General features: G+C 38.4%; 1 long non-coding RNA gene across 9 annotated transcripts in view; it reads left to right on the plus strand.

Annotated features, from left to right (window-relative positions):
- The window catches only part of LOC111251423 (uncharacterized), a 53,096-nt gene extending 51,008 nt beyond the window's left edge, over window positions 1–2,088 (plus strand). For all 9 annotated transcript variants that reach the window (XR_015328562.1, XR_015328563.1, XR_015328561.1 and 6 more), the window contains 2 exons: window positions 102–259; window positions 1,305–2,088. This is a non-coding gene — a long non-coding RNA (uncharacterized LOC111251423). The remainder of the gene's footprint in view (window positions 1–101; window positions 260–1,304) is intronic.
- The last annotated feature ends 8,714 nt before the right edge of the window (window positions 2,089–10,802 follow it).

The raw sequence follows: 10,802 nt of genomic DNA on the forward strand, positions 1-10,802 counted from the left end.
TAGGAGTAGAATAGCTAAAACAGCTTCGGATCGTCCTATTTTTAGTGTGTGGAGATGCTTTATAGTCTCCGAATTGACCTGCTATGTTGCGCAATCTCAAGTTCCAGATTTACCTCCGGCATCATCGTTAAGGATTCCGTCAGACGGCTGGCTCCCAGCGGCAAACCAACTAAGTCTATGCATAGATTCGTAATGCATAATTCTAACCTTAGCTGGCAATTCATTATACTACGACGGGGGCATGTTCCACGGTCTGTCGGTAAGTACTGTTGTTCTTTTACCTTGCTTTAAATTCTGTTGACTTTGAAAGAGATTAACTTTCCCTATTAACATTATTTGCTCGATTTCTTACAATCGTCATTTACCGTTCTGACTATAAGTGGGTACTTCATGAAATAAAAATTGCATATGTAGAGGCAGATTGATTTATAATCTATTTGTAGACTTCTATGTCTTTTTCTAAACCACCTGTTCATTAGACCTATTTACGTAGATCCGCATATTTGTAAGTCGATAGACACCATATAGAACTTTGTTTCCAAAGCCTTTATACGGTCAGTTTGGTGCGCCGTAGTCCCATTGCTCATGTTACTATATTGTAGCATAACGTACAAGGTACCACTTTCAGACACCTATAAGACTAAAGGTCCTATAAGGCTAAATATATATACACGATTGTCCAAAACGTACCTCGTTTTTCATGCACTGAATATTACCTTAAAACATCTTTCATCCATCCCCGATGCACATCCAACGAACAAATAGTTTATTTCTCTCCAGAGAAATAAACTATTTGTTCAAGAAATAAGGTGCGTACGTGTACACTTAATGTAAGATCTGCCCTGCATAAAGGCACTCTGTATAGTCGATGTGGTGATCAACCCTTAATTGTACAGAAAGGTCTTAAGGGTACTAGGTTAAATTTCACTTACCCAAACCATATAGTAACCCGCAGTTCGTAATCTGCCGCAGTGAGCAGCCGTCTACTCCTTTGCGCGATTTCGAATCCAGATCTACAGTGCAACCATCAGTTTTTATAATCATCGATATATGTTGCCTGCTTTCCTTAATGTCAAATTCAACTATTGTTGTATCTAAGTAGTAGGCAAATTGGAAAGCTATTTCAACCTTCTACTTGGGTTGAAATTTGTCGCTTCCCCTTGTGGATTTTTACGATTCCTCTACTGTTTAGATCATGTGATTGAAGAACTGCAAAATGTACAGCCTAAATAACAATAACAACGAAATTTATGTAAGGCTTATGCAAAAAATATTTTGACAGCGTTTATTGAAATTGTTTTCAGCGCTGTCAAGATGAAGAATGTTTGAACTACAAATCCTCTCCGGACCGAGGCAACAAGCGAGAAGACGATGGACCGCAGACTCCTCTTTGGCGAGGGAATTCGGTCCAGTCATCTCAAAGGCTCCTTTTTGCTTATTTGTTATATGTTTGCTTATATGTTAGTCGCACTACTGTCACAAGTCGTGCGTACGCCTGGGGGAATATGTCAGTCAGGCACTGAAATGGGTTCGACTTCATTCAGGTTCTATTGGAAACTATTTGACCATATAGATATCATTGCTAGCAAAGATAAAAGAGTTTCTGCACGACATCAGTGCACGTGATGACAACAAAGCTTCTAGCGCAAGAAAATCCTGGGCAAGTCTCAACACGGAAAACCAATCAGATTCAGCAGTATTTAAAGGGGTTGCTGTAAAAAAAAAAAAGTTTCTGATGTATAGCAAAAATGATAAACATTGACTGAAATTTGAATTAACTCGACAAACTAAGTTAAAATATTAGTATTAGTATTGAGGCCTTGGAAAATTGAGCGACCGCGGAACGACCGCTATATTCAGTAGTTGTTATACCCATAAGGCTTTGGCGATCGGAAATTCTGAAGAGAAATTTTATTACGCCGGACTGACAGCTCAGACCTCTTTTTCGGATTGCAGTTGTTTCATGCAGCGCGCGTTATAGGACATGTACTTTAAAGCAACAACTCAAGAACATGTCTATTTATAGATAGGTGTTATAAGTTAGAGCCATTAAAAGGAAGCTGAAAAATAAAATTTTTCTTTGAACGATCTAAGACCTTCAACTTTCATTCTACATATGTATATTATGTTGTGTAAGGTACAATTTCCTCGAGCGTTGTAGGACCTTCATAACAGGGTCACATTGATACAATTTCTATATCGCTACGTTATAACGCTATAGCGTTAAGACACCAGCCACGACAATGACTTGTCGTATATTGCAGATCGTTTGTCTCGCCTGTGATTAGATCTCGCCTGTTTCAATGTATTGAATTGATCTTTGCCAAACCCGCTTAATATTTTTGGTGTTCTTTCGTTTCACTTATCTCGTTGCGTTTATTGTTGATCAGGGCCATATTGAAATTATTGATGTACAGAGTTTACAATAGGCCCAGTTTGTACAACGCGCCGTATGCCACTACACACGCTACGAGCTATTAAGCGAGCAGTTATCACAAACATCTTAGATAAAGAAATGCTAAGATATCGAAAAGTGTTGTGTTTCAACGCAAAATTATAAAGCGAAGCGCGAAGGAGCATTGGCTGTATGTCGGCGCTTCACTCCTATGATCTCGTTTCTCCCCCAGGTTTTTACCTTAGGTGTTTACATTCAACATGATACATGGAAAGGCAAAAGGCACAGACTCCAAATAATATCTTCGAGTGATACCTTATGCTTGTCGTACGAGACCTAGCTGGGCATTCTGAGCTCGAAACCCGTAGATATGATAGGTGGTAGATACGATCTATGCGTGCACATTCTTTAGTCCGAATAGGTAGTAGTTTTGCTTGTTGAATTCCGTTGAAAAGTAGACTACATAATATAATGCCTTACATATGATATATTGAACGGAAACCCGTAGCCAGAGAAAGGGGTTTATGACGGGCGAGGAATTTAGCTTGATCATGAAATCAGAAAAAATGAAAGAATTTAACTAGAGTCTTTTGAGATTAGCTGTACTTTGTGTCATAATCAAAGAAGAACAGCATGATAACGGTGTTCGACGCAGCCACAGCATAAACAGACAAACAATACCAAACATGTAAACAACAGCAGAAAATTATGCACTCTTGTATGAAGACGTCTGTGACACGCGAAGTGATGAAAGAGTAAACGCATTATCATGGTTCAGATAATAATTTCCTGCCTTCAAATACCGGCTTAAATCTATATTTCTAGCAGACGAATAACGATAGGGTGCCGTTCATATTAAGGTAGGCAGGTTCGTTAAGTGATTAAGCAACATTTTATGGGAACTTTAGGGGAAACAAACGTTCACGGACAGTTGCAAGGTAGAGAGAGCTTAATTGAATGTTCTGGAGGAGGTAATTTTATAATAGAATGCCAGACATAGGCCATTACGACCCGCGTGGGCCACGTATTGCGGCAAGTACGAGGCAAAAGACAGAAAAAAAAACAAGTCAATCTAAAGCGACGACAAGCATCGCCCCTGAGGAGCTCGCAAAAGAGTTAAGCATCCCACACAAAACATGTTAGACTAATATGAAGGATCATAACGAAGAGATGAAGTGTACATCCGTCAGTTCTTAGCGACTTTCTGCAACGGCTTCCATAGATGTTCGTATGGACATCTATGGAAGCTAAGCATAATCCTTTACTTTACAGATTACACTCTGTAAACTAACGGAATAGGCGAACAACGTTATAAATGTAACATTTTGTGATGTGTTTGAGTAACTACAAGTTCCGTAGCGATCGTGGGATCCGTAGCAGGCGGTGCGTCCTAGGCGCATAGATTACACAATTTATATAAAGAAATTATGTTTATGCGCTCTGCAATGTTGATGGAAGACATTGTAAGTCGCAATATTTTAGATATCATGCTTGTATATCACGCCACAAATGAACACGGTAAATTGGCGAGTTGTGAAAAATCTGATGTCGTTAACGATAGAGCAATATTTTGTTTAACATCAACCCTAATGGGCCACTCGGTGATGTAGGTTATTTGACGTCTGTAGGCAAAGTTAGCAGGCCTTAGAACGAAACTGTCCTTTTAATTAACGGTATAATGATATTGCACACGATAGAACACATCCCTTACTTTCCATCTCGGATGTATGCAGCCTAATGAACGCTCATCATTGACACACATATTGTATAACGAATCATACATTATCCGTACCTAGTAAATTCGTCGATAGGAACAGTATTATGACCAGCTTCATTCGATTAAGTATTTGAATAAATGTCATAGCACGTCTAAACGTACAAGTATTGTGAAATTTCTTAGATGTTTGTAGTAAGATGCACGCTGACTTGTTCTAACGTGTACCAAACAACTTTGAAGTAATCATATTGACAGTGAAAAAATCATAAATTCTCTTCGCCCGTAAGAAGATTAGGCTACACACTCATTGATCCCTCAGCAAATGCCTTAGGGAGCTGGCTATCGGGACAAGCCTAAATTCGTTTATATTAAACTTCAAACCTGAACCATCAGGTCGCTTCGACTCTTGCGGCCAAAAAGTTGTCACTGCATCATCATCATCATCATCATAGTAGGGAATTCCTTGGCAAAAAAAGATGTTGTCAATACTAACAGTTCGTAGGCAAACAGTGAGAGATTTTCTAAGTATCAGCCTTCCTCCTTGTTCTTCTATAAACTTCTTATAAAATTGCCTTTAAATGATTGTTTTATCACCTGTACTGGCGCTGAGCACAGGGTTACAGGTCACTATTTTTAAATATGCAGTCAAACCTAGTCGATTGTAGCTGATGGATGAGTTTTACCGGTTACCGCCGCAGGGTTTATCGTGAAATCTGTTCGATTATTGTTGATAGACATTTTACACTATCGGCTCGAATGAGTCAAGTTCGAATCCGCTAATGCGTGTTTTGATTACATAGGAAAAGAGCGACGTGGACAATGTTCGTCTCTGCCTGGGTATGCTGTCACGCTGACCCAAATCTAACTATTATCACTAATAAGCAATGAAAGAAAAATAAATAATTAAGGAAAAGACCTTATTATTGTTATGATGAATAGTTGTTTGTATTTTTTATAATCTCGTTTCAAAAGTCTGTTGAATACATCCCAAATTAATAAATAAATAAAATAAAAATAAATCCCAATTCCAGCAACACTCACTCCAAGACAAGTCTTCATGCAGTGTCTAGAATAGGAGAATCGAAAGACTTCATGAATCAAGAACGGAAACAATGCTGAAGTACGGCACAATTTTTATGTATCTTCAATTCGAAATCAGTGGAGTCTATTGATCTCTTTTGTTGCCGTACGCGTTTCATTTGTGTTTCTACTGCGATATGATGACTAAAATATGATAATAAATTACTTCGTTCCTTTACTTTGGTGCCTTCTGTAGCCGATAAGGTTCGAAGTTTACTGGTAGAAGTCTCGAAGCTTTATAATAAATCATTATAATTATATTACAATAGTCGTTCTATCTAATGTGTGTTACCGATTGAAAGGTACTGGCGTTAAACTGAAAGTAATACGGAGATAGACGTGCGCAAAGCTCGTGTTGGCGCGTTAAACTTGACCATGAAGTTATTTAGATTCGAAGCCGCCCGTAAAAATACGTTGACGTGCGCTAAGATCCAGCCGTCTGAAGCAATGCTTGCTGCAATACCGGTGATAAAACTCAAAATGCCGTTCATATTCGAAGCTTTAATGTAACGCAGGCTTCCTTGACAGACATTTAGAGCCATTTTCTCCAAATAATAGCACCGTATACCGAATAGTTTACGTTACTTTTATTCTATTTTAAGTTGCAAAAATACGCCAAACACTTTGTTTATAATAAGGAACTTGCAGAAAAATGCTCTGCAAATGTACTTTTTGGCCCTCATTCACATGTTAGCCAATTATGTGCCAACAATTTTTACAAAATTTGCTATATACTTTCAGTATTTTTACGACAGTAGAAACTATGGAGTACCTTCGAATACTTTAAGATCTTGAAAAGTGTTCTCAGTTTTCTATTTTCATAGGGGTTTTATGATATCTCATATGGAAATCATTATAGCCTGGTTATCTAGGGTGCAAATAATAGCCGAACAATAAATATGCTAACCCAATCGGGTGCTATGCCCGTTAGTACACCACAAAACGAACCTAACATATGCCTTATCATTGCTTCTTGGTTAGTCATAAAGAGCAGAAGGGCTATCGAACTGAGTTATAATAGTGAAAATTCGGTGAATACGTTTGGGAATAATTATGGCAAAACGTATGTCGACTTTACCTTTAAGATTTTAATTCATCAGATTGGGCTGTGGGTCCATTTCCCGTAAAAAAAAAAGTCAGGCCAAGATATCGAAGACGGTGAGCTTTATAAATATATAACTATATCTGTTCCTGTACATTTAAATAGTTTGACGACAAGTTATGTTGTTGCTCATATGTTGGTAATCTCGTTTTTGATAGCTTTTTTCATGCTAAAGAATCGTGTTCTAACAGCTGCTTATCCAAAAAAATGTAGAGGTGTTTGAAATGATCGAACCTTCGAAATTTTTGAATTTATCTAAGATTCTCTACTTTTATACTTTGTTGTCAGTATACATTTTTAGAATGTAGCTTATAGCTAACAAATTTATCATTACCATCACTCCTTTTCTTTAGGCCTGTACCATACAGGTCTTTGAAGTTCATAATCAGGCATAAGAAAAGCCACCAAATGGAACCATAGCGAGGCGAATTCATTTGCTGTAATATAAGTTGACCATCACTTGAAACAGAAATGATGGGAAGATATCACCTTTATGTAAAAGAGCATGCCCGAATTTTTTCGCTTAAGATTAAGAGATGTAAGCCCTCATTGTGCTACGGGCCGGCCATAACTTCTTGGAATTATCCAAAGTTTACGTAACAGTTGAGCGCTACCGAGCAAACAACATCAAAACACTAATACTTATAAGATTTTTTTACTATAAGCCTACTATATACAATACCATATGACCACGGAGAATAAGCAATCTCTCGTTTAAAAATGTAATTTTGTACCTATCCTAACGCTAGACAAGAAGGGTCAGAAAAATCTCTAGAAAACTCGGCATATAAATTCTTATTCGTTTCGTAAACACATGTCGTTACAACTAGCGCCTGATCAAACAAATTACATTCTGTTTTTCGGCCTGGGTATCATGGAACTTCGTGGCGGAGATTAAACTTGAACTGGTAGTGAAAAAAATTAAAGGTAAAAGGTATTACAAGTTCTCGATAGTGGAATACTATTCGAGGCCAAATCGCCTTTCTACCATGGTGTTAAGTATTAACGCCACGCTAATATTTAAGAGGCTTAAGGTTCTAATTTTTTTTCCAAAGCATCATTTGAACGACTTTTACACAGTTTGGGAAAACAAACTGACAGATGATCCATACGTGGAGCTTGTTTGACGTCATAAATGACTCGCCGTTATGCAAAAGGCTACTCTAATCGTCCCATATTACGTTTTTTTTTTGCATTGTATTATAATCAATTATACAAGTTCGCTTCTTGGCATTCAAGTGTTACTGTGAATATAGTGATGTGTCCGAAAATACGATAATTTATCAATATATAGGATATAAAATACCGTTTCAATTTGAAGTAGCTAACTCCTGCAGATGCATATTATTATAGTTCATAACAAAAAAAGAATAAGGTACCGTTGTAGAATTTTTACTCTACGCAAGTAAAGTATCCTTATGCCCTTATATATGTCCTTACTAATATCCTTTCAGATGGAATGGTTCTGAGTAGTTTTGGGTTTACCGGACAGTTAACATGTACTCTATGTTCAACTTCCGTAATCGTTTTTTGAACAGTTACTTACGTTTTCTTTATAATTCTAATTTAAGAGTTAGAATTTACCATTTGTAGACTTCCACTTACCGACTAATAGCTAGGGAACCAACTTACCGATACTTACAGGTAAAATTTCTAATACGTGCCGAAAATAATGTGGTACCCAAATTTTCTGTTGTGTCTTGAGCTTGTCAGGAAGTCAATCAGTACAACATAGACACTTAGATGAAAAAAATACAGGTAAATGCACTTACATCATTAGGGGTTGTACCGGTGAAACTATTTATATAATATACCATAATATTTATTTATATATTAAAACCGTTTATTGACAGTTTTCTGCAATATGGACTCATTCGAATAGCGTTTCCATACACTGACTCTATCGCAGGTTAAATACGAAGGGAAAATATTTTTCTTTCTACAGTACTAACTATAATGTTATTTTGTTTGAACGTGACACAGGCACTGCGTAAAAAGTATGCGTAATCTCATATTTATGTTACTATTGCAATTTAGCACGGCGTGCTATAGACCGCTTCTCTAAAGAAAGTAACTGCAAGACGCCTTGTGCGCTGATTTCCGGCTTTTTTATATATCTGCCCGAATGTTTGGACCTCGTACCCACTAGACCTCGGTTTCTTTTCGCTACCACCGAAACCTGTTCTCCTATTATTCGGTAGGATGAAGGTGTAATTGTTCTTCTTAGCTCCTCGCTGTATTTAGCCGTCTTCATCCCAGTACAGATGCTATTGTTTTTTTTAATTCTATTTGCGTTCGGGTCTACATTTTTGGCTTTAGCTCGTTCTCTTGCTCGTCGTTATTGCTTGATCAAGCCTGCACTTGTGCATCTATGCGGTCAATCACACTCACGGCGATCCTCTCTGCCATTCTTTTGAAGAAAATCGTGAGACCGTCACAGTCCTTTTTCATGTCATAGAGGCTGTCGCAGTTTCCTTTAGGTTTCTTTCGTCGTCTATTTTTTTTTTTTTCTTTTTATAGTGTTGTATCATTCCTCAACTTGTTTTTTTTCCCCAGTTAGGTTTAATCATGGTACCGCATAAATTGGAGAGATCGTAACTGTCGTTTCAACCGTTTTAAATGACCTTGCTACACCTGACACCCCAAGCCTCTGCGTTGTTTCGCCTTATCGCCCTTGCTCTTCGTCGCTGTGAGATTTGACGTGCGCACAACGTACAGTGTACTGCAAGGCAGATTGGGTTACGGAGGCTGGGGGCTTGTCTTTTGCATCGTCCGTGACCCCTCGCGCTTTTTGCAATATTTTTTACAGGCCATCAGATCCTCTTTTCGCCTTCGCTGTTACCTTGTAGCACTGATTTAGGCGCTGTCTGTAAGAGGCAGTCTTCCTTAAATTTCTTAATACCGCATTGTCTCATTTATTGAAATCGCCAGTCCGTCTAGTGACGGAGAAACGGGCTCATGGCATAAACAGAACTATTTCGAGTTTTTTAGGTTGAATTAGAACCCGTATATTTACGTGCAGTTACCCAATGTTTATAGGGTGATTTTCGTCTTTCTGTGCATGTTCTCTTTGCATATTATTAACAGAATGACGAAAAACTGCAGAGATTCATACGCCATATTCTACAATAAAAAGTAAATTTTGCTTCTCTGGGGTTGCGATTGAGATTTTGTACTTCTGTGATGAATTCATTGTTTAGGTATGCTGCTGTCACACCTTGTGTTTATAGGGAGACCCTTGTCTAATTAAGCTAATTAAAATTAAAGGCGTCCCGCACATTAGGAGGAATTATCATGGACTACTAGTTCCAATCTTTCTTCCTTTCGAGTTTTCGTAAAATCCGGTTAATAGCTCTTTTGATGGACCGGCCTTCGTTGAAATCCCATTCAGCACCTTGCAATGCTTCTTTCTCCTTGAGTCCACTTTCAGAGTCTTATTTACGCTGCAAACGGCAATGTATGCTTAGTAGACAGATTTGGGTGTGCGTTCAAAATCGATGATATGTTTGCCTCTGCAGCAAGCATATCACGTTTCGTATTTTTCTGTCATACATCAGGACACGTAGGATGTGCTATGGATAGGAATTGCCTATAATACACACGATATGCGAAAATGTGCGTGGCGACAAGCGCGAACACTTTAGGCCTCTCCCGATGGAAAATGTGCATCAATTCAGCCAGGACTTCCTTTTATGAATGTTGACACAATTTTGAATGTATTACGAGCGCAAAATGTGAGAAAATCACCGAGTCTCAGCAGGGATTCCCTTCAGTCCGAATGCTTTGCCTTTAATGCTGTTCGACCACCGTCTTTCTCCTGTTACTAGGGTGTCTTTTCGTTATCCGCACAGGAGGCGATTGGCTCAATTTATCTTGTCCTAAATTCCATTGTTATGGTACTTACGGTCACAGGGACGTCACTGTCTGCCACTTATGGTTACAACAAATAGTAATGACAATAAGAGATATCATACATATACGACCACGATAACATACTTCCGAACGGATTTGTCAGCTGCCAATAACACGGCGACTAAATCTCGCTATTTATTCGACTAATGCTTCGGGTGATTTTCATAGTTGTATGTTACAGCGTTCACAGGTTGATGCCGGCATGAAAAAATGCTATCGCAACCAGTTCCTAGGAGCTAATAGGAAATTTTATGCACCGCATGTCTCTCTAAGGGAAATACACACGCACACATACACACCTACGCGCAAACAGACACATAAACAAAAAAAAGAACCCAACAAAATGTGGGAAAGCGGAAAAAAGCATTTATAGAATATAAAGCAGACTTGATGCTCACCGCACTGAGGAAATGAGATTGTAGCGGCTCCGAAAAAGACTGCCTACAGCCTACTGAACGAGTTTTAGCCTTCTCAGCTTAACCATGACTATACTGTAAAGTTTTCTTTGCACGTCGTTTTCTATCTTGCCACATCGTTCCTTTTAGTTACTGTCCCCGCTTTCCTTTACCCCTTTATCGAATTGCTTTCCCGTTGCC

The sequence above is a fragment of the Varroa destructor genome, unplaced genomic scaffold, assembly GCF_002443255.2.
Source record: "Varroa destructor unplaced genomic scaffold, Vdes_3.0 BEIS01000005.1, whole genome shotgun sequence".
NCBI classification, from domain to species: Eukaryota; Metazoa; Arthropoda; class Arachnida; order Mesostigmata; family Varroidae; genus Varroa; species Varroa destructor.